Source organism: Meles meles, chromosome 10 (assembly GCF_922984935.1).
Source record: "Meles meles chromosome 10, mMelMel3.1 paternal haplotype, whole genome shotgun sequence".
NCBI classification, from domain to species: Eukaryota; Metazoa; Chordata; class Mammalia; order Carnivora; family Mustelidae; genus Meles; species Meles meles.
In genome coordinates, this window is record NC_060075.1 from 16,498,069 (window position 1) to 16,523,577 (window position 25,509).

The following is a 25,509-nucleotide window of genomic DNA, read 5'->3' on the forward strand; positions in this document are numbered from 1 at the left end:
ATGCACATACAGTTCTGTCAGAGAGCATCACTAGAAGCACTGAGAGGCCACGTGAAGACATGATAGATAATAGGCTTCAGCAGCTACAACTTGGCCTGTTTTCTGGTGGTTGGGGTGGATGGCAGAGAAACTTGCTACCAGGCCAACCTCTCTCGGTGGGGCATGAGATGTCCCGGTAGGGAGTGAGTGATCCTAATTTGGCTTCTGACTAGATACTTGGCTGCCAAGCAAAGCGGCCAGAGACTAAAAAACAAAACGAAACAAACAACAACAACAACAAAACCCCCCTAAGTGTTCAGGACCAGGACTGGTCCATGTCACGCAACATGATACAAAACTGTGCTCTACTCGAGGGCACCCAACCCAGGCGTAGCAAAATACATGGCCAGTGTTCCCTGCTGGGGGCTTGTGTCACCTGGAGGAAGTGGTACATTGTTGAATCCTATACAGGAACACTTGCTGGAGCATTGGTGGCCACCTCTAGGACCTAAGCAGCCGTGTTCAACATTCAAGATCTATCTAGAAGGAGGAGCTCCCTTCTGCTAAAGCTGTAAAAAGAAATATCAACAATGGCAATGAAAAAGCAATTTATAGCTAAACTCTAAAATAGAGAAGCTTTAATATACCTGAAATTGGTCGAAATATGAGTGACTGTTATTTCTTTCTAGGAAATAAAAGGGAAAAAAAAGAACACAATGAAACTCTCTAAGGACACAGATAAAGAACAGACGCGAGATATCCACGTAACACCCTGTCGAACGTTTTTGCTTGGAACGTGTGCCAGGACTTTTCCTTAAGTATTTTTAAAGCAAGTCCTAGACATTTTATTCTTTCATCTGAAATTGCCAAGATAAAAGCTTTATGAAAACCATACCCACAATACCATTATCACACCTAATAAAAAAATAGCATTGAGGACTCCTTGTTCCGCCCTTTCTTCACATGCTCTCTGTTTTCGTAACAAATCGTTCAGTTTAGAAGGTGAGGCCAGGACGTGAGTTTGCCATCTTCACGGTGCTGCGTACGGTGGATTCATCCGGAGTGTCGTTGCCCAAGATAAAATATTTCTCTCTTCCCTTGGCACCCTGCACGATGAATTGCACCCTTAATTACTCACATTTCAAGTGTGCTGGCCCAGAAACTTTACCAGTTGCATGAACCATCTACAAGTTGGTAGATGTATTTAGGAAAGCTTGCATTTTGCTTTTTTCCCAGCAAGGAGTTGTACTGTTTGGGAGGTGGAAGAATGGCTACCCCGTATCAGCACAGACCAGTTTCAATCACTTATTTCTGGTCCCGTGAGTCAGGACTCAGAGTTTCCTGCCATCTATTTACGGATTTGCTCTCTCTTATCGCCTGACTTGGCTGTTAACCAGTTTTAGGCCTAAACTGTTGTTTCCTTCGGTGGCAGGATCTAGCCTCGGTTAACCTGTTTGCAAGACCAGGAGTAGCTTAGGAAAGAAGAGCAGCCCAGGGAGGGACATGAGTGAGAGCTAGACAGGGACCAGAGGGCTGCGCGACAGGGCTTTGCTCCCCTGTCTGTCCTTGCCTCATGTCCAGGCAAGGATCTTCATTTTTGGTGACAAGAAGAGAAACAATTTTGGCATATCCAATGGTGGTACCTCTACTTGGGAGAAATCATGCGGCCTCTTACAAAGAGAAGTTAAGATATTACCCAGAAGCATGGGGAAAGTCTTACAGCTTGTTAAATTTTGGGAAGAACCATGCAAAGTTGTGAGCGCCCTAAGATGCAGTTGTATGATAGTCAATATGGCGTTGGGTCAAGTACTAAAGACAAACATGACAATAATTTCCGTCGGGAGTTAGGATGAAGGAATTAGGTTTTATTCTTTTTCACACTTTAAAACTATTGCTTTATTCCACATTCTCAGTATTTCTTTTCCCCATTTTGAAGACGACCCTCCCAAGATGCCCAAACTCAGCCACTTCACCCTAGGTGGAATATTTTCTAGGGGCGGCAATGGACAGAAAGCCATTAAATTCACGTACATTTTCATCGGTTCAGAGCAGGCCAAAGACTCAGGGTCTCCATGCTGTATTAGAGTTGTGGCTTTGTTCTTCAGACACAGAGGAACACGGGTTGGGGGTGGGGTGAGTGACCTGAGGTCATGAGAGGAGGGTCCCAGAGGACATGGTCCCCGTGCGAGTGGGCAGCGGAAACCCCGGCCAAGTTACACCTACTTTTTTAAGAGTCAAAAGGGCTCATTGTCATTTTTATCCTGCTGCCTTCGGAGAAAGATTTCTAGATCTCAGCAAGCCTGACTGGAAGCCCCATATTAGGAGTCTGGTGTTTCACAGCTTATGAAGGAGGAAAATTCTCCTTGGCTTATGTCATTTGGGGCCTTGAGGACATGGAGTCAGGGAAGAGTAGGAATTTTACCCAAACTCACGTTCCTGCTCGAGCTGCTGGCTGGCTCTCGACTGCTGTTGGCCATGGTAATTGGCCCTGGCCTCTCAGTCACCACTGGGGTTGTGCACGTGGGCGTAGATGCTGGGGGGACCAAGGGGGGTTTTCAGGGAGCACACCCAGCTACGGTCATGGGAATGAAGCGTAAATTCCCAACCTTCATAGAGATTCCTGGATATTTCATGATAACCGTGTTACTTTCATACAACTAGACTGAGTGTTTCGAACCCATTATTTTGTAAAATGAAAATGGGTTTTTTGGGTAAAAATACACTATAAAATGTGGTCCTTCTAAGAAATGCAGAAAATTTGGAAAAGCATCAAAATGCCCCCATTCCACGGATGACCTCTCTCAAAAATTTGGTCTACATTTGTGTCAGTGTGTGGATGTGTGCCTACGTGTATTTTTTTTTTAACAAAATAAGTTTGTAGTGTACAAAGGGAATCTACAACTTCTTGTGTGAATAAATATATATCATCTTTTCAGTGGATAAATATAGATCTCACTTTTTTTTTTCCAAATTTTATTTATTTATTTGACAGAGAGAGCACAAGAAGGCAGAGCAGCAGGCAGAGAGAGAGGAGGAAGCAGGCTCCCTGCTGAGCAGAGAGCCCAACACGGGGCTCGATCCCAGAACTCTGGGATCATGACCTGACAGATGCTTAGCTGACTGAGCCACCCAGGCGCCCCTATAGATCTCACTTAAACAGGAACATAGAATTTCATTTTGCAGACATAGTTTATGAATCCCATATTGGCTATTGAAAATTTTTCATTATCCTCCAGCTTTAATCCTTTTGAAGCTTAGTTCACACTTTTACAAAATCAGTTTGAGTGTTTCTTTTAAGACAGTAAAAAAAAATTTATAAACAGAGATGTTTTTCTACATAAAAATAAATGTCTAAAAAATGTTTTTTAATAGCCCACACTGTGTGAAGGGTAGGAAAGTCGATGTGGGAAGAAAAGCAATTATTCCAAATATAAAAGTATCTAGTTAATTCTTCTATTTCTTGAAATAGAGGAGGAAAGGAGGAACATAACTCCTTTGTTTTGCCAAAATGTTTTAGTCAGCCCTGAGAATAAAGTGTGGCTTTGAGAGACATCAGAAGACCTTGGTTGTCGTCTACTGCCTACCGCACCGCACCACCGAATTCTGGTGGTTTGCCTTGAGTCAGTCACCTGCCCTTTCGACATGCTCTTTTCTTGTGCCGTAAGGAGGAATAATAATAATAGTAATTGTTTGTCTGCTCCCCTGAGATATAATAAGGCTCAAATGATACAGCGAATGCAAATGTTATTATAAGTCCACATGGTTAGATGACCAGAGGAATTTGATGCATCTGCCATTTACTTATACACCAATGATGTTTTCTTGCAATTGTGTTTGTAGAAGATCGGTTGCACTACTTGCAGATAAGGCAAGCGAAGTTTCAGACTGACCAGAAGTGCTGATCACTCTTCTAATCACAAGTTAACGCTCTCGTTTCGTAGATGTGTGTAGCTCTTTGTTTTGTTTTCTGTTGCCATGGGACACATGACGGTGAACCTTGTGGTTTATTCGTTCACCCTTCTGGAGGTCAGCTTGGGCAGTGACGTGGTTGGGTGTTCCCATCAGGGTCTTAAGGCTGAAATCAAGGTGTCGGTTGGGCTGTGTTTATTTGGGGAGGTTTGAGGAGAGAATCTGCTTCCAAACTCGTTCAGATGGTTAGCCATCTTCAGTTCCTTGCAGCTGTAGGACTGAGGTCCCCCTTTCCTGGGACCTCAGCCCCAGGCCACTGTCAGCTCCTAGAAGCTTCTGGCCATGTGACCCTCAAAGCCAGCAGGAGAATGTCCCTTGTGCCAAATACCTCACATTTCCCTTGTCTCTGACCACAAGGCCCTAATTTAATGGCCTCCTGTGATTAGTAGGTCAGGCTCACCCAGGTTGTCTCCTTGTATTAGGCTCGATTGGTTTGGGACGTGATTGCATCTGTGAGGTCCCTTTGCAGCAGCACTTACATTAGTGTTTGCTTGAATAACTGGGAGACCGTGTTTGTATCCAGGGGCTGGGAATCGGGGGGGGGGGGGGGGGGGGGGGGGAGGAGACATCTTAGTATTCTGCCTACCACACCCTCCAAATCCAAGATTCTTCTCCTGCAGTGAGTCAAAGGACTACTCTTGTTCTCTGAATAAAGAGACTCCACCCCACCCCACCCCACCCCCACTCCCCAGTGCAAGAGTCATGAGTAGGTCTGTGTTCTAGAGAGCTGGGAGATGATAGTTGATTACTGAGGTTCTAACTTCATGATGATAATCTCCTCTTAGCAGGCCCAAGGGAACAGGCTTAGAAATCAGATACACAGGGGCACCTGAGTGGCTCAGTAGGTTAAACATCTGACTCTTGATTTCAGCTCAGGTCATGATCTCAGGGTCGTGAGATGGAGCCCGTGTTGGGCTCTGCACTGGGCGTGGAACCTGCTTCCGATTCTCTCTGTCCCTCCCCCGACTTCTCTCCCTCCTTTTAAAAAAAAAGGAAAAGGAAAAGAAATCAGATGCACAAAGTTCAAATATACCCACACCTGCACGAGTTGGGCAACATACGTAATCTGTTTGAGTCTGTTGTCTTTCTTCCTGTAAATTGGTGAATGTTACCTGTTTGACAAGGGTGTTCTCACTAAGAAATAAGAATGCGTGTGTAACAAGCTTGAGTATGGCACCTGAATTTAAGTGCAAAATGAATAATAATTCAGTGTTGCTTCAGTGGGGAGGAAAACAAAGAAGATGCAGATTTCGGTTATTTTTTCCTCGCGGATTTTTAAAATTAAATCCACCCTCCAGCAGAAGGGCTGATTCTGCCTTTTTAGTGCTTTTACCGAAAGTGTGCTATCCCATAACAGTATTATTTTTGATGAATATATTATTTATATTTTTAGCTTTCTTGAAGAACAGTAGGTCCAAACTTGGCAAACTCCAAATGAAGATTTTGTTTTCCCCAAGTAAATGTTTCTTTCCACCTCTGTGCAGATGAATATATACACAACACTAAATTAAAAAGTGAAAAAAATTGACTTTCAATAACATTAAATATATTTGATAATAAATGCATGTGCTCTTTTCATCGGCAGCCCCTAGAATGTGACTGAATATCCTTTGAAGTATAAACAATAATCACAAATCTCATTTTACATGTGAGAAAGAAGGGAATTGAGGGAAAAACTAGACCCACGCATAGCTCCCAGCATCCCAGGAAATATTGGCCAAGAAGATAGAGCTATAAGGTCGCCTGGGTGGCTCAGTGGGTTAAGTCTCTGCCTTTGGCTCAGGTCGTGATTTCAGGGTCCTAGGATCGAGCACTGCGTGGGTCTCTCTGCTCAGCAGGGAGCCTGATTCCCCTTCTACCTCTGCCTACCTCTCTGCCTACTTGTGATCTCTCTGTGAAATAAATAAATAAAATCTTAAAGGGGCGCCTGGGTGCCTCAGTGGATTAAAGCCTCTGCCTTCGGCTCAGGTCATGGTCTCAGGGTCCTGGGACCCGCATCAGGCTCTCTGCTCTGCGGGGAGCCTGCTTCCTCCTCTCTCTGCCTGCCTCTCCGCCTACTTGTGATCTCTGTCTGTCAAAAAAAAAAAGGGGGGGGGCCTATAAAACCAAGTCATAACTTTGTTGTTTCATCAAATTCCTGGAAGCTAATCCATCCAAATACATGGTTTACTCATCTGAGCAAATTGTTCTCCTACTAGAACAATAGATGGCTTACCTGGGTAAACAGTTTGCTTCTTAAACAATAGTTCACTTATTGAGACTCTCATTCCTGGTCAATTCCTTGCCTTGAAAGATTGAACTTCAACCACTTGAGCTCAGACCCCAAAGCCCCACAGATAGCCTCCAAAACCCACTCTTCCTGAGACACGGAGACACAGTCAAGGTTACATTCTTCCTTACTCTTGTGGATTTAGTGAGTTAGCTTTGCTTAGTCAATAGAGTTTTTTGGTTGGACTTCCAGGGGAGTCCACAGTTGATGTTAATTACCATATCCGCCATTTCTAATTCAGAAAATTTTCATGAATGAAAAGAAGTCATCTAGTAGATCTCTCTGGCTTCCCAGTGGACTGTGTTATAAACATTTTGAGAAGCACATATAGCATAAGGTTATAATTCTGGAGCAGACCTTGTCATGTCGAGCAAAGGAGCTGCGCTGTAATTTTCATGAAAATCTTCAAATTTTAGTGCAGGTTCTTTAAGGATGAAGGTGACGTATTTATTTTTATGTCCACCGGGTCTTGTCTATATGAGCACTAAATAAATTCTCATTGATGGATGAGTAGCTGAAGGATTCTTTTTTTTTTTTTTTTTTTGGATTCATTTTTTAAAAAAGATTTTATTTTATTTATTTGCCAGAGAGAGTGAGAGAGAGAGAGAGAGCACTAGCAGGGATAGCAGCAGGCAGAGAGGGAGAAGCAGGGTCCTCACAGGGCAGGGAGCCCGATGAGGGACTCGATCCCAGGACCCTGAGATCATGAACTGAGCCGAAGGCAGATGCTTAACTGACTGAGCCACCCAGGCACCCCTGAAGGATTTAAGGCAACTCTTCCTTCTAAAATTCCCTGAAAAAAACAATGCACATTTCATTTGTACTTAGATCGTATCCTGAAGGACCCTAAGTAGAAAAGAACTCCACGTCCTCCCCGAAATAGTTGACAAGCTTTACATACGCACAGTAATGAAGCTTGGCAATTCCTCAGCTACTTTTTACAAGCACTCTGGAAGCAGTAGTTATTTAGAAGAAGCACTAGAAGCAGAGCTAACAGTGGATTCGTACACAGATTGTCCACGTGGAATGCCAAGAGAAGGGAAAGAAAAACTTACCAGCAAAACAGCAAATCATCTGCCATTTGGGGAACAAGCTGCATTTAGTCCATGTGCTTTATCATAAATATAACCCCAGAGTGAGAGTTCAGTCTATGAAATGGGGCAGCTAATGATTTCCCATCATAAAACATGAATGACACTTATCGTATCATAGAATAATTAATTAGGATTCAAATCAAGCTAGCTTCTTCTCTGGCCTCGCCGTTAACTAGCTGTGTGGTTTGGGGTAAGTTACGCAATCTATAAAATCTTCAATTTCATAGTCTATTAACTGCAGATTAACAATGCTTGACATTGTTTATTTCACAGTGATTTTGTGAAATTGAACAAGATAGAATCACATCATTTTGGGGTTGAAAAGTAGTTAAAGGTTATTTAGTCTAATTAGAGCTTTAAATGGAAAAGTGCTTTAAAGAAAAATATCTAGTACCGTATGGGGTATTGTAATCCTATCGGACCTTCTGATTTTTAACTCATTCTGAACTATTCCTCCAATTATTTATGTTTCTTTTCCCAAGAGAGTTGCTATAGCCCTACTCGTGCATCACCCAGCCTGGGATCTGGAATTTAGCAGACATCCACGTCATGAATGCATTCAGTCTCCATGCATGATTACGTGAGAAACAAAATCTTGACCTTTGAGAAGTAGACCAGCCTCCTTTTCTCCTGATTCACTTTCTTTTGTGTTAATTTGGCTTGCATATCCATAAACTGGATATAATGTCCTCATTCTACCACTCTGAGCTGTTAGAATAATTGAGGTGAAAACAGAAATTGCCGGAAGATAAAAACGGAAGTTGCTAAGGAGGTTTTCTGAAGTGTCATGAAACTGACACTCTCAGGAGCTCAGGCGAGGCAAGTCACCACAAATAGTGGAGTCTGGAGTATTTTTAGAGAACAGAGGATTTATGCCTTGTGTGCTAAAGTTTTCAACTAATTAACCTTGTAGGTATAATCTTGTAAAGCTGCTTTGTTTCCTATGTTGCTGATCACACGATGCCTTATAAACGTTAAGTGTACCTTGATGATCTCTGCCGTCTTACAGATAGCAGTACTGTGATGTCTGTGGTACTCTAATTAAGAAAACTGAGTTCTTGGGGGTTATTTGACTCTACTCTAAATGACCCATATGTGCATATGAATTTTTAAAAATAAATTTTCCATATTTTCCTTTATTTTTATGCTGATACCAGGATACTTGATGATGGCCTTTTTCTTTTTTTCTTTCTAATTTACCATAGGCCTGAAAACCAATTAGCCAAGCCTGCAGAATTACATGTAAAATTCAAAAGATAGTCAATAATCCCCTAAGGGAGGCCAACCTTATATTATTTCATTAGGTTTGGCTGGTCAGTCTTTCAAATTTTATTCATTCAGTAAATATTTGCCAAGTACTTAGGTACTTTATTAAGCGTGGGAGTAGAAAGACATATAGGACAGAGTGTTTTAGAAACATGAAGATCCTGGATCTAGATGTCAAAAAAAATTAGACATCATTGTATGGTTTTTAAGGAAATAAATATGATCTAGGTTAGCAACTACTCAAAATCTAGGTAAAATTTTGCAGCTGCAAGGTAGTAATCTCTAATGTATTTGAGCCTTATTCCTTGCTGTCATAGTCACAGTTAGACATATTATAATCAGAGTTCATTTTATATCCTGGTGTTTTTATGTCTGAGTTACCAAGAATTCAACCTGATTCCTCTCTGAGAACAATTAAATGAAATTGACAGTGAAAAGATTCCAGCTCCATATAAGGAAGAACTTGTTAATAATTGGAGCCTCTCGGGGCGCCTGGGTGGTTCAGTTGGTTGGGCGACTACCTTCAGCTCGGGTCGTGGTCCTGGAGTCCTGGGATCGAATCCCGCATTGGGCAGGGAGTCTGCTTCTCCCGCTGACCTCTCTCCTCTCATGCTCTCTCTCTCTCTCAAATAAATAAAATCATTAAAAATTAAAAAAAAATAATTGGAGCGTCTCAAAAATGGAATGTACTGATTTTTCCATATACTTACCACTTGTATAAATTTTGTGGTCTAGTTAAACCTTCCTGGTATCCTATGAACCACTTTGATTGCTCAAGTTGTTGAATTTCAAGTTGATATGGTAGTCCATTGAAAATATAATTTCGATTTTTGTCATAAAACAATTTTGTATTTGCTCAGATTTGAAGTAGCCTACACATTTAACCAGGATCCTTTTGATGTTTTTATTTCACTTATTTGTACATGTTTTACAGAACAAGTTTAAAGAGAGGATCTTCTGTGGATTTCTTGTAGGTGTCTCTCCAGTTGACTTTTCCAGTGTGGTAGTTACCTAAATTTTAAGTGTACCCACCTCATAACATTACTGTCTAATTCAAATTTCCTGGTCTTACTCAGAGGTGTGTTCTCAGAGTATGTGTCAAATACTACCTGAAACCAAGATAAGAATTACTTGCAGGTAAATAATTTTCTAAAGCAAAAAGGAAACTGGCCGTGAGATCACTGTTATTAGCCACTTTCTCACATAACTGAATAAGACTTATTTGGCAGGACTGAACAATTTTGATGTCTCAGTTCCTCTTTTATACATTGCAATGGTCGTTTTATCCCTTAGGCTAATTATTTATAGGAAGCACGGGGGTTTCAATGAGTGGAGCATTTGATGCTTCTGAAGAAAGGAAGGAAAAAATTAACCCCATTTTTTTTGGTAGGGAAACGTGCAAGCACACTTCAGGGGATCTCCGAAGGGGTAGGATGCAGTGGATTCCCACACACCCTTATGAGATCCGATGCTCGTGTCTGGATTCATTTCAACATTGTGTACAGAGAATCATCAGGTGTGAGGAGAATGAGTAGAACTTTGAGAGAGAAGGATGGTGGAAAGAGGGTCAAATGATCATGGAAGTAAAAAAAGAAAGTGGGCTAAAGAGGACAAAGTGAGCGAGCAGAATCACAATCCCTGATTTTAGTGTTTCTAATTTCCAATAAGTCCCATTTCTTTCAGCTTATTTGGTAGCTGCCTTTTCACTATCGATAAAAATACGGGGAACAACGCAAAGACTGAACCAGACAGAATGAATGGGGACAGGGTATCCCGACCGAACTACAAGGTCATTTGATGTTTTAAACGAACCTGATGTAATGTTCTGGTTTTAGAAGATGTCACTAGGTCCCTAATGAAGTGAGTTTGCCAGCCTTCTAACAAGATTTTTCCCTTTCCCAAAGCAACACTCTGCATAATCAATTAAGCCTTTCCTTGATTTCTTTTCTTGTGGGTTGTTTTTTTTTTTTTTCCGTTCTTCTTTATTTTTTTAGTCAATGAACTCAGCCCCAAATGAAAGCTGGAGTTGTATGAACTGAATTGGCTGGAACTAGTAGCTGAAAGGCGTGCAAATCAAAGCTGGCAAGTTTCGGCTCTTCCGTTCTTGAAGGAGAGGCTAACTTCAATCCAAATGGCTTCCTGGGCATTTCTTTGATTATCCTAGGGCTTTGTTCCTGGTATGGAACCAGACATTAATAACCCAGCTCTTGTAAGCTAACCCAAGAAAATACACACCACCCCTTTACCTTGCGGTGTCTTCCTGGTAGTGTGGACACGTCTGGTAGTGTGGGAACTGTGGACGAAGGGATTTCACTTGACTTATGGGGGTAGGCGGAAGGGGGGTGGTCCTCATGTTCTTGATACTTCTGGTTCCGTCCTAGCCTAGCACAGGGCCTAAATTATAGACAGAGGGGAAAGTCTAACTGGTCTAGGTTCTGACCCCATTTCTCAGACTTTGTGATCTAGGGCAAGTTATCTCAACTTTCCCACTTATATTTTTCTCACCTCTATAATTGTAATAGTATCGACTGCCTTCTAAAGTTGTGAGGATAAAGGTTAGGTAAAGCTCTTAGTACAGGGCAAAGACTTTAATCCATGCTGACTATTTTTCCCTACATTTATTTCCCTCAGCCTTTTTCTTTATTTTTATTTTTTAACACATCCTTAAAACCTACCTTAAACTTCCTGGAAGAAGCTGGACTATAAAGAGAGAGAGAGAGAGAAGGAAGGAAGGAATGAAGGAAAGAAAGAGCGAGCATATATTCAATTTTTAAAAATATTTTATTTTTTTATTTGAGAGAGAGAGATAGCAAGAGAGAGCACAAGCAGGGAGGAGAGAGAGAAACAGGTTCCCCATCGAGCAGGGAGCTGGAGACGGGCCTCGACCCCAGGATCACACGATCATGACCTGAGCCAAAGGCAGTCGCTTAACTGACTGAGCCACCCAGGTGCCCCAATATTTTTTTTATTTCAGAAGAAATCATGGGTCCGAGGAACTGTCTATTAAACTACCATGTACGTAGCAGTTCACTTGGGGATTGTGACTTTGTTAAAAGGTGATTCTGGTTCCGAAGTTCTGGGGTGGGGCTTGGGAATCTGCATTAAGGGTTTCAGAAGAGAGGTATGGCCATCATCTTCAGAACTTTATAAAAACACGCAGTGTCCAGCGCTAAGACTCCTTGAATCACAACGGAAAGCAGTGAGATGGTCTCTTCTTTCTCTTATTCTTTTACGAGTAAAAGCGTCCTCTCTCTAATCAAATTTACCTGATGGTTCTCATCGGATTCTATTTCTAGCAAGAGCCATTGTCTTTGCCCTCCTTCTGAGTCACACCGGCTCCTTGAGCAGCACCGTTTGGTCCCTTGACTCTAGGACAGTCTTTTCCATTATATTGTGTGGGTTCTCAAAGCCTTTCATTATGTCACACTGAATATTTATTAGGCTCTTCTAACATAATAACTTGGCAAAGTCACACAGGATATTCACTGGCCCAGAAACGGTCTCCAAACTAATGTTATCTTAACTTAAGGATTGTTTCTGAGATAGCTGTTTGCTTTTTTTAACTCCACAATTATACTGAAATGTATCTCTGTGAGATTGCTAGTGACCTCTATTGCTAATTCCACCTGTCTGTAGACTTTGACTTTGTTCATCATTTTTCACTTCTTGAACTTCTCTTTGCTTGGGTCCCATGATTCGACTCCCTTTGCCAACTCCTGTTACTCTTACCTTTCTGCTGCTAGCCCTACTTACCTAAAAACTAGAATTGTTTTCTCGTTTTGCGTACCTCTTCAGTTCTTACTTTGTGTCTTATCCTCTGGTGTCTTTGGGCAGCCCCAAGGCTTCCCACTCATTCAAGGAGCCTGTGTTGACTCTACTGTAATTTTTTTTTTAAGATTTTTATTTATTTATTTGACAGAGATCACAAGAGGCAGAGAGGCAGGCAGAGGGAGAGGAGGAAGCAGGCTCCCCGCTGAGCAGAGAGCCCTATGCGGGGCTCGATCCCAGGACCCTGAGACCACGACCCGAGCTGAAGGCAGAGGCTTTAACCCAGTGAGCCACGCAGGCGCCCCTCCACTGTAATTTTGATCAGCAGACCAGCCAGTGCTTTCTTCCGGGTCAATTACTCCTATCAATTTCAATTCAGACGTCCTCCTGGCACTTCAAACTCAACATGTCCAAACAGGTCTTCCCTACCTCTTTTTAACCTTAGTCGCTCAACGTCTTTATGCCTTAGTGACTGATCTGAAAAGTCAAGATAGTAAAAGACACTAAAAGTCATGTTTGCTGAGAATTCGATCACATTTAATCCATGTCAGAGGCTTAGACTACTGTCCTAAGAGTAGGTCATGGTATGTGGTTCCTTAGAAGTGGTCTATGAGCCCCTATTCTCTGCGTTGGACCCTGTCTCTGGATTGATGATCAGAACTGGGAAGATGGCTGAGATTTCTCCATCCTTAGGAGATTCAATTAATTTGATAAATCCAATCAATTTTAGCTCTTTGGTACCTTCTCTTTTTCCCTTCACTCCGTTTCCAATGTCATAGTTGTCTTTGTCATGCCTCACCTGGACTACATCAGATGGGCTTCTCTCAGCCTCCCTGACTCCAGTCCTGTGTCCTCCAGTCACTCTGTTTACTGCTCCTGGGGTGCCCTCTCAGAAATGCACCGACGATCGTGCTCCCGCTGGGCTCTGGGCTCCTGAAAGCCCATGTGTGCCAAGTTAAAACATCACTGCCGTTCTCATGGGACCCTTACACACAAGGAAGAAACACCCAGAAACGTAGCTTCTCTCTGTTCCTTTTCTGTTTCCTAACTTTTCTCTCTGACGGTCCTGCAGTCTTTAACTAAGAGTTGACTCCTGGAATGTATCACACTTACTCAGGTCTGCACGCTTAACTCAGATCTGCACACTTCCTCAGCCTGTGCCTGAGTGTTCTTCCTCCCCTCACCTCATCTGATTGGGACTAAACTCAAAATTACTCTCCTCTAGAAGTTTCTTAAAATCTCTGAACATAGGTAACTGTTTTATGCCCATTAAAAAAAAAATGATTGCAGCAGTTTTTAAACTTTAGTGCATCAGAGTTTTACACATAGAAATAGTGTTGGATTTGATTCAGTTCTTTTATGGCTTTCTGTTGAAATGACCCTAAGATTTTTCTCCATAATTCTGGTCTCCTATTAATGCAGTGAAATACATGAGCATTCGGTTGTTAAAACAACCTTGCATTGTGGAATAAATATCACTGGTGATGATTTATTAGCTTTTTAAGTATTTGATATATGGATTTACTAATATTAAAAATAAGTTTTTATGTTTACGTTCATTAGGAATATTGGTCTATAATTTCCTTAATGTCCTCGTCAGGTTTTGGTATCAAGTAAAATTCATCTATACTGAATTTTTTTCCTAATTATTTCAGTTAATCAGAGATTTTTAAAACCCCAGATTATGATTCTGGATTAGTCTTTAGTTCTGAGTAATTGAGTAATTCATGTTTTTTGAAATTTGGTATTATGTCTTATAGATTAATATTTTCTAATTATAAAATGTCCCTCTAATTTTGTTAATTGTCCCTTTCTTCAAGTCTGTATTGAATAACATGACTATAGACACCAGCCTTTTCAAGACTGCTGATTTGGTGGAATATCTTTTCCTATCTTTTTACTTTTAGCCTTTTAAAAAATATCCTTAAAATGTGTCTCTTTTAAATAGTGTAAAGTTTAGTATTGCTCATTTATCTAGTTTGAAAGTCTCTTTTTGGTTAATATTTTTAGGGTATTTGTATTTAATGCAGTTATTTGTGTAGGTTTAAATATACTATCTTGCTATTTCTTTTTATCTCATGTGTTCTTTGTCCCTTTGTTTCTCTTTTCCTGATTGTTTTGGGTTAATCAAATATGTATCTTTGACACATAACTTTCTATTTAAAATGAACATTATTGAGGTGCCTGGGTGGCTTAGTCAGTAAGTGTCTGCCTTTGGCTCAGGTCATGATCCCATTGTCCTGGGATTGAGCCCCACATTAGGTTCCCTGCTCAGTGGGAAGTCTGCTTCTCCCTCTCCCACTCCCACTGTTTGTGTTCGCACTCTTGCTATCTCTCTCTATAAAATAAATTTAAAAAAATTATATCACTTTTTGTAAAATGCAGAAGTCCTTAAAGAGTATAATTGCATTTTCTTCATTTTCATTTAATTGTTGTCATACATTTTTCTTCTACATTTGCTATAAACCCTACAATTTATTTACAATATATATTTATCATGTCATACACACACACACACACACACACATATGGCTATAATTACATATTACATATATTTTAACTTCTACGATACATACACAGCCATAGACCATTCCTTCAGTCTGAACAACTGCATTTAGAATTCAGTATAAAGAAAACTTGCCTGCATCTGATTCTGTCACCTTTTTTCCTGAGAATGTATTTATTTGCCCTCAGTTTTGAAATATATGAATTACAGTTTGTGATTTTTTTTTCTTCTGTCAGATGTTCTTCCCCTGTCTTTCACTTCCTTTCTTTAAATCAAAAAAAGTCACCCTTGTTCAGTCTACATCATGAACCTCCCTCCATAGTTGCTTGAAAAGTGTTTTATTTGTTTCTTTAAATTTTGTTTTCAACAGATTGAATATGACATGTCTTTGTGAGGAATATTTATTTTTATCATGCTTGGGGTTTGCTGAGCTTCTTGGTTCTGTGGGTTGATATTTTAATCAAACTATAGAAGTTTTCAGTGATTATTTCTTCAAATACTTGTGGTGCCACATTCTTCCTCTTCTTACTTCTGGGGCTCCCTCACTAGCACATGGTAGACTGCTCAACACTGCCTCCCAGGACAGGACACTGAAGCACTATTCTTTTTTTTTTTTTTTTTAAATACCTCAAGTTTTGAATTCTGATCATTTCTATTGATCTATTTTCAAGTTCAGTGAGTCTCTCTTCTGCTGTATCTAATCTTTTGTTAACCCATCCAGCAAATATTGCATATGTATTTTTCAGTTCTCTCATGTCCATTTGATACTTTTTTAGTTTCCATTTTTCTGCTAAGATTCCTCATTGATTGTTGTGGTGTTTTCACCTTCTCACAGAACCAGTGACAATATTCATCATATCTACAGTACTTTTTCAGTTAATTCCAACATTTATGTCATCTTCGAATCAATTTCTTTCTTTCTTTCTTTCTTTCTTTTTTTTAAGATTTACTTACTTATTTGAGAGAGAGTAAGGGAGAAAGAGTGTGAGCACGGGGAGGGGCAGACAGAGAGGGAGAGGGAAAGAATCCCAAGCGAACTCCCCACTGAGTGCGGAGCCCAGAGCCGATCTCATAGGGCCAATCTCACAACCCTGAGAGAATGACCTGAACTGAAATCAAGAGATGGACACTTAAGCAACTGAGCCACCCAGGTGCCCCTTGGAATCTATTTCTGTTGACTATAGTTTCTCTTGATTATGCCCTGCTTCACAATTCTTTGGCATGTGCAGTTTTAAAGCTTTATTGAATTTAACTGATATACCACAAACTGCACATTTAATCTATTCATTTGATGACTTCTGATTTATGTATATACTTCCAAAATTATCACAACAATCAAGATAATTAATATGTCCATCACTTCCAAAAATTTCCTGATGCCTTTTTGTAATCTTTCTCTTATGGTCCTCCTAATGCCCCCAGATTCTAAGTACTGATCTATTTTTGTCACTATATAAATTTGTGATTTCTATAATTTTATGAAAGAATTATACAGTTTGCATTATTTTTTAATAACTTCCTTTATCCAGCACAATTTTGAAATTCATACATGTTGCATGTATCAATTATTTTTTGTTTATTTATGCTTAGTAGGAATATGAGAATACCACAGTTTGTTTACCAGTTTTCTTGTTGATGGACATTTGGGTTGTTTCCAGTTTGGCTATTATAAATAGAGTATGCTCCTGTGAATATGTATGTGTAAGTCTTTGTGTGGTCCTAAGTTTTCATGTCTCTTGGGAAAATGCCCAATTAGTAGAGTTGTTGGTTTGTATGGTAGGTATATGTTTGGATTCTTAAGAAACTGCCAAAATGATTTCTAAAATACTTGTAATCAGAAGATTATGAGAGTTAAATTACTCTTTTTCCAGCCCTTGCTATGGTCAGTCTTTAAGTCACTTGAGTATATAGGAGTATCACATTGAAGGTTTCCCAGTAATGTTGAACATCTTTCATGTGCTTATTTTTCCATTTGTATAGCCTTCTTTGAAAAGTGTTCAATTCTTTTGCCTACACTTTATTGGATTTTCATATTGCTATTGGATTAGAAATGTTCTTTATATATTCTAGATAACTATCCTTTGATAGATACATATATTGCAAATGTATAGTTATATAATTGATACTTGGATATTGATCTGATATCCTACAACATTACTGAACTCACTTATCAGTCCTGGTAGCTTTTGGGGGTAATTCCATTGAATTGTGAATAGAGTCCTGCTCCTTACAGATTCTTGGGTAATTCTAGGTTCTTGAGTGGAGAAACCCGGTACAGCCTTTGAGGTAGAATTCAGACTTACTAGGTAAAGATTTTCCATAATTTCTTTGCAATCAAAAGTAATAATCAGTTCCTTTTCTGGTACAGATTTAATAGTCTATGACAGACCAATCAACAAATTCATGTCCCTCTTCAAAAGTCTCGCTTCCCAGGTGGGGCACTTTCATTGGGTCTTTGACTTTTGGCAGATATAGAAGAGCTTCCTCTCTGAGTTGGTGCTAAATGCTTCCCTGAGAATTCTCTTTGTCATGCAGCCATACAGAATATACAATATTGTCGGATAATATTTATTCACTTAGCAGTATATTATTGAACATGAAAATCTCCATCAGTTTTTAATTGAGTCACTTCATGTGAACAAATAAAGCCACCAGCTCTTAGAGATCCCATCTGAGCTTCGTAGTTAGTAAAGTTGTACTTCTCATTTAGAAGACTATGAAAATATGGTAGTGATCTCGATAGAAATACTTTTTTTTTTTTATTTGAAGCTGAGAGTTATACTTTTTTTTTTCTCCTAAATCTAATTTTGTGGCTGATGCTTGACTTTTGACTGTTAAACCCACCTTGCGTTTTGGGGAACAAACCCAGAATGGTAATTCCTGGTTGATTTAGGTAGCATTTGTTTAGGAATTTTTTCATTTCTGTTCATAAGAAGGGCTTGCCCTTTTTCTTCCTCTTTTCCATGGTCTGGTCTTGACACGAAGATTATATGACCACATAACATGAGTTAATGAATATTTTTTTATTTTTTTATTTTTCTTATCTCTGGGAGAGATAAGAATATCTTATCCTATTGGAATGAGCTGGTCTTTGATTGCTTTGTGGATATTGCTTTTCTATTTAACCTGAAGAGACTTCATACCTTTTTTTTTTAAAGTAACATGAAAGTTGCAATAAATCTCTGCATATGTGTGTGCCCATGAAACCACTGCTCAGATCAAGGTCAAGAACATGTGGTTGCTTTGCTGAGCTAGGCTGAATGAGTATGGCTTTGTCTTTTCAGGCAACAGGGGGCATTTATTTATAACTTGTTAGTACTATTGAGAAATTAGCTCAGTTTGTCAATATAGATGACTTTCTTTTGATTTTTACTGCCCCAAACTGAGAAGTTTCCTTTCAACTATTCAGAAGAGATTTTGGAAAAACATTAGACACTTTTATCATAAACACATTTGCTTTTAGTTACAGCTTTTATATCTCACACAAAATATGGTACATGCTAGCAACATGGACGGGACTAGAAGAGATTATGCTGAGCGAAATAAGTCAAGCAGAGAGAGTCAAGTATCATATGGTTTCACTTATTTGTGGAGCATAACAAAGAACATGGAGGAATTGGGGAGATGGAGAGGAGAAGGGAGTTGTGGGAAATTGGAAGGGGAGATGAACCATGAGACTATGGACTCTGAAAAACAACCTGAGGATTTTGAAGGGGAGGGGGGTGGGAGGTTGGGGAACCAGGTGGAGGGTAATAGAGAGGGCGCGTGTTGCATGGAGCACTGGGTGTGGTGCAAAAACAATGAGTACTGTTACACTGAAAATAAAAAAATATATGGTACATGCTTTAATTGACTTGGTCTCTATGATGAGTTAGTAATCTTGTAGGGTTCATGAGATCAGATATAATTTACATCTGTGTCTCCCTTATAACATACCCTATTATCTTGCATACACTAGGTGGTCACTAAATATTTACTGGTAATAATTAGGATTTCAAAGCTGTGCCTGCTCTGACTCCAGCTTATCTAAACTATACTTTCTTCTTTTTACTACAAAACTACAGTAAACGGTAACTTGTAAATTGAACTATTTACTTAACATGGTCTCTTGATTTCTCACCTAAATAAAACTTTAGCTATTTCTGCTTCTCTCAGTGGAATGCTTCTCATTCCAGATTTACTTACCAGAATCCAAACCATCTTAAAATACCATATTGCCACCCTGTGTAGTAAGCTGTCCCTGGTATCCTTTCATAACTGCCCCACTGTCTTCCCTAAGAACCACAGGCGCTACCACTGATGGAACTCCTAAGGTGCCTGTTATCTCGTTGTCGTCTTCAAACAGATCGTAAGCCTACATAATAAGCGTCCATAAAGGAGGATATTGAGCATAAAAGATTACCTACTTTGTCCAGATCACTGATACAATAAACGATGGAGTCAATGTAGAGGAAATCCTGCTGACTCCAAAGCCTCTTCTCTTTCCATCGTATTAAAACAGAGTTTTTATTGCATATGACTTTCTGTTATATTATCCTGTAATTATGATCATACTTGTTAGACTATGTGTTTGGTCTTTCATAAGAAGGTAAAATCCTGTCAAATTCTTGTAAAGTCTGGAATAGTCGAAATAACACACTTGTAAAATTTCTATTTTTACATACAGGAATTACGGAAATTCCTCTTAATACCACAAGCAAGGTGTTTTGAAGACTCAAAATATATTTCACATTTCCATCACCATACCTTGTGACATCTGTTCAGTTCCGCGTTTTGAACATAGAGTTTTGTATTATTGGCATATCCCTTCCAGTGTAGACTTGAGATTGGCTAGACAGGTGACAATTAAATTTATTTTTCATTTTTGACTAATGAAAGTTAAATGGGAACCAGTGAAGAAAGGAGTGAAAGAAGAGCAGCTCTTGCCAAAGTGGAGATGATGGTGAGGGTTGGGGGTGGCTTTCAGCAAACCCGCTTGGAACGCACTTAATGCCTTGCATCAGCCTTTGATGCCTCTCTGGGAAAACACCAGTGCTCTACAAAATCACTGCTTTAGCCCAACTTTGTTTTCCTATGAAAATCAGAAGTGTGTGTGTGTGTGTGTGTGTGTAGTCTTAGATCTTGTTCTGACTCCCAATTATAGTACCTTTGTAATAAACACCTCAAGATAAGTCCCTAAAAGATCTATAAATTGACAAACAACAACCAAAAACCCACAGCCCGAGGAAGAGTCACATAGAGGCACCCGGAAGGACCGTTGAGTGTGGCGGCTGACATCTTGGCGGAGACCCAGCAGTTTCAGCCACGCTCGCACAACAAGCAGACTTTCCTTCTCTCCGTCATCTTCCCTTGCTTCTCTTCTCCAGACTAATGCGTGAGGCTGTCTGTCTTCCTCTCAGGATGTACTCATTTCCTCTGCCTCCTTTTGAGGTCCATCCATTGCTAGTTGATACCCTGTACTCCATGTTCTAATCACTTTTCATCCCTGAATATATCACAAACATCTTCATACATTTGCTGATGTGATTCCTTCTCCCTGAAGTTGTCTTCTTTGCCTCCTTTCTTAGAAGACTTCAACTATTTTTTTTCCAAAAAACAGACAAAAATGCTCCAACCCTCTACCTCACTCAAGACTTGCTAAGCAAAATAAGTACTTGGGCCTATCCTCTCAGAAAGCACGGTGTGTATAATTTTGCCATAATATTTACCACAGTGAATCATCATACTTGTTTCTCTTTCCTCCCAGCTGGAACTCTTTTGAGGCAGGGCTGTATCACATTCATTTCTCATATTCCCATTCCCATTCCCAGCATTGACCCAGCTCTTAGCAGGTGCTCTAAAAGTTGGCAGGTAGATGTCTAACAAAAATGTCCTAAAATATCACACTTCTCCAGCAGGTACCACCATGCCATAAAAATATTTTGGCCTGAAAGTTCTCTGTACTTGAGGCATTGCATTATGCAAAATCAAACGAATGCCCTACTTTATCAATCTAATTGCTATGCACTTAGTTAAAATCAAAGGTGGAACGCTGCTGAATTTACTTCTGTGCTGTGAGCAGGGCGTACCTGAGGTTATGCACCCACGTGCTTGGGACACATTCTTTTCAAGGCTTAGTATTTAAATAAGACAGTGAAACAAGGCCAAAATGAAGGGCTGATTTAGTAACAGATTTCATTATAAACACAATACCTATTTACGTGAGACCAGGAACCTGAGACAGTGATCAAACCATTCAAGGATAAATATGATGATTTTAGACTTGAAGAAGCGTTACTGAAAACAAAGGGAACCTGTAAGCAAGGAAAAATAAATTTAAAACAATGAAGTCCCAGGGTGTCTGGATGACTCGGTCATTTAAGCTTCTGCTTTTGACTCATGTCATGATCCCAAGGTCCTGGGATTCACCCCATGTTGGGCTCCCTGTTATGTGGAGAGGGAGAGCCTGCTTCCCAACCCACCCTGCTCACTGTTCCTGTGCACACTCACTCATGCTCTCTCTCAAATGAGTAAGTAAAATTAAAAAAACAACAACACTAAATTTCCCATAGAAGCAAATCTCTCTCAAAGGTAGAAGGCAGAAGAAATCACCATTATTAAGTACAGGTATTACATGGAAAGATAAAATTACAGTGGTGCATTTGTCTAACCAACCCTTCTTTGTAACCTTAGAACACCTACCTCTGTGAATACTGTGTGTTTCACAAGCAAGATGGAGAAAGTGGGCTTCAATAAATAATAAACTCCTCCAAAATCAAGGGTCTTGAGCTGTTCAGGCAACACATGAATTCAAATGTATTTTCATTACAGTCGCACCTACGTAACACCCAGCGCTCAACGCATCCCCCTGGGATGTCTTTCCACTTCTGTGTGCTTTCTGCACCCGGTCTTAGAATGATCTCAGCGGCCAGCGCCTACTGTTCTCCTCCAGAGGTCTGCTGTCTTGGGAGAGAAGATAATTAGCAAACAAAAATAAAGACCCAATACATCCCACGTGGAATTGTGCCAAGGAAAACGTAAAGCCGGGTGAGGGAACATACCTGTATGAAATTGGTGCCATTTTAGATAGCGGAGTGAGTTACCCTACGGGACACCGGGCTATTTTTTCTCTTATTTATGTTATTCTGTTCATCCATTTAGCAAATAGATCAGTGACATTTCTGTGTCAGACACTGTTCTGAACTTTACAAATGAATGTAAGGAAAAGATAGTGTCCTTTCCCTTAAAAGGTTTATGGATTACTGCAGGGAAATGCATATAGAAATGCATACAGTTTGTGTACATACACAACTATATACATAGATACACAAATATAATCACAATCACACATGCACACAGCAAAAGTTATACTAGATGTTAAGGCTTTTTTTTTTTTTTTTTTTTTTTTTTTTTTTAAAAAGAACATGCCCAGCATGTAGCCCAGTGCTGGGCTTGAACTCACCACCCTGAGATCAAGACCCGAGCTGAGATCAAGAATCGGACGCTTAAAATGACTGAGCCTCCCAGCACCTCTGATGTTAACGCTTTTGATAGAACTTCAGTTTAGAGGCTACTCTAAATGTCAGTCATTCTAACAGGACCTCGAAAGGTTCGTGGCTTGTACTGTTGGCAGTTTTCCATAGATGGGCACTTACTTCCTGGCCGGTGTGTGGGGCGAGTCAGCTAGCTAGCAAGGAACCTGAGGTACCTCCACCAACTCTTCGGCGACTACAGTTGTTTATTCTCTATGTGCTTTGTGCATGACAATTGGAATGTATCCTTCATTTTTTTTAAGAAAGGAATAATTTTAAGAGAGAGTCAATTGCTAGTCATGGTAACAAAAAAAGACAAGTCAAAGGGACTTTACGAAGTGATGGTTACTCAGTATAATGGGGTAGTGGGCTCATGGTATTTTGCAGTTTTTTGTTTTGTTTTGTTTTGTTTTTTAAGATTTTATTTATTTATTTGACAGAGAGAGATCACAAGTAGGCAGAGAGGCAGGCAGAGAGAGAGGAGGAAGCAGGCTCCCTGCTGAGCAGAGAGCCCGACGCGGGGCTCGATCCCAGGACCCCGAGATCATGACCCGAGCCGAAGGCAGCGGCTTAATCCAATGCTTCGGTTCATAGAGTCAATAATATGCCACTTGTACATTCAGGGTTTGTGAATGAACGAAGTCTATGGATTGGACATGACACAGTGAGCTCCCAAGATAAAGAGGACAACGTGGCCTGGACAGAGGCTTCATTACAGGTGAAATCTCTCGTGGCAAACCTTGGGAGGGGATAAGAGTTTGCTAGGTAGAGACGTGTGGAAAGAACTTCTTGTTGTACAGGGTAGCAGGAGCCAAGAATCAGTTGACTGACACACTGTTTCTGAGAGAATTAGAAGTCTTTCTTTCCAGCTAGAGACACATGGAGTGGGTGCAGGAGGGAGAGCACAGGTGAAAGGAATTCCTGTGAGAAAGAAAGATTGGCCCATGTTCTAGAAATTTTGTCTATACCTAAGCTTTACAAGAGTATAGATCAGAAGGAAACAAGAAAGGCCACTTCATGCTAGAAGGTAAATTACAAGATAGTACCATCATCTGTGAGGAGGAGAATTGGATTGCCATTTTTGCCCAGGGGGAATTTGGCTTTTTACCTTCTATTCTAGGAAGATCCCACCCAAAATGCCAATTTGTTGTCCTAATACCATTAAGGATGAAGGGGTTAGGGGGCTGCGATAGAAGGTAAGAAAGCCTCCTGGGTGGCTCAGTTGGTTAAGTGGCTGCCTTCGGGTCCTACAGTCAAGCCCTGCACTGGGCTCCCTGCTCAGCAGAGAGCCTGCTTCTCTCTCTCCCTCTACCCGCTGCTCTGCTTACTTGTGCTCTCTCTCTATCTCTCTGTCAAATAAGTAAATAAAATATTTTAAAAAAAGAAAGAAAGAAAGCCTACTGACCAAAGGCACTCTGGGTCTGCCATGTGCCAGGTACTATGGTGCTAACTTTTCATGCATCCTCTCTCCTCTCCAAACATGGCGGGACAGCCTTTACAGCCATGTCGAGAGCTAAAGAAGATAAGTTCCAGAGAAATTAAAAACAGGGCTTCATTACATAGCCAGAGCTGGGATTCTAACTGAGGGCTGACCTACTACAAAACCCATACTTACTCCTCTGTATCAGGTTGCATCCGACAGATTAAAAAAAAAAAAGGATTAAGAGGAAACTAGAATGTTCTAAAATTCTAAAAGCTCATCTCCAGTTACTTTTAATTATAGCAAATGAAAGCAGCGAGGGAATAATACAACTGACCCACATCCCTTTTGAACTCATGTGGCTCCAAAAAATAGTTGAATAAACATACCTTCACATCACTGTCATAGTATGAAGGGTAACCAAATTGATTTCCATTGAATTCTTGCTTCAGTTGATTGATTTCCCCCCCCCCTTTCTTATCCCTGGATGTTTTTGTGTTTTTAGAGTTGAGTTGGAAATAGAAAGCCACTTTCAAGAAACCTACACATTCCTGTAAAGATTAATAAGGGTCAGAGGTGAGGTTGGCTACATGGTTTTAGTCAGAATGGGTTTCCTGCTATATTACCAAGTCAGAAAACAGGAGAAAAGAATACGCTGGGATATCATGTTTAAATTAAATAAGTGGTGGTCATTATTTTTCTTGAAAAGGTAAACATTTCTTAAAATGATCATTTGGTTGGTTTTCTTTTTTGACTGGGCTGCTTACTAGTAAGTCAACAGGAGTGAGAAATCGTTGGTTGTTGGTCGAACCTGAAGTGGATCCAGAGATTGTAGCGAAGTGGAGAGAACAAGGTCAGTCAGGAGGAGTAGATGGCTAATTATTGAATTTCAGAAGAATTATAAAAGCTATTAGGCCTATTCCATCTCTGAAGACAAGAATGAGAAATGAAAGTGATAATTAGGAGGCTTGATGCAAAATAATTATCAGTAAGAGATACCATAGTCTTCTGGCTCTTTCTCAGTCACGTGGACAAAGCCATCTGTAACCACCCTACCTAATTAGTCCTCTTCGACTCACTGTTTATCACATCATCTTTTTATTTTGTTTATAAAATTTACCACCATCAGAAGTTATCTTATTTTTGAGTTTCTTTACTTGCCCATTTGTTAACTTTTGACTTTGCCCACCAAGTGTTAAGCACCATGGCGTCAGGACTCTGGTCTGTGTTGTTCAAATCCTTGTCACCGCTACCTAGACCAGCTCAGGCTACGAAGGCTGCAACTCCTACATACACAGAGCTTTTGAATAATTGAGTAAATGGATACACCATTTGTGATGTTTCAAGTATTAATATTAACATGTCAGTATTTTTAAAGTACTTAAACAGGTCGTCGCATATAGTACAATAAATCCTTGTTAACCAAGCGAGTATCTTCCTAATACAAGCTGACCGATCTCTCTCAAACTAAATTAAAGTCACTTCTGAGAAATAAGAGAACACAGACGTTTAAGTCTATGACTGCAGTCATCTAGAACATGAGTCATAGTTCATGCTCCGTAACAGAATTTCTGACCATCAGTGGTTTCGTTTGCTTTGTAGGGAACTTAAAGGAAATTAAATCTTTGGCCTTAACTGAATTCCTGTCTTTGGTTTACCCTCAAGAAAGAGAAATGCAAAATAGTGGTCCTTCCCTCATACATCATGACATTTTGTAGTTCTTATCA

At 40.1% G+C, this 25,509-nt stretch overlaps 1 protein-coding gene across 3 annotated transcripts in view; it reads left to right on the forward strand.

Annotated features, from left to right (window-relative positions):
- The window catches only part of PTN (pleiotrophin), a 102,014-nt gene that overhangs the window by 46,881 nt on the left and 29,624 nt on the right, over positions 1-25,509 (forward strand). The window lies entirely within an intron of this gene.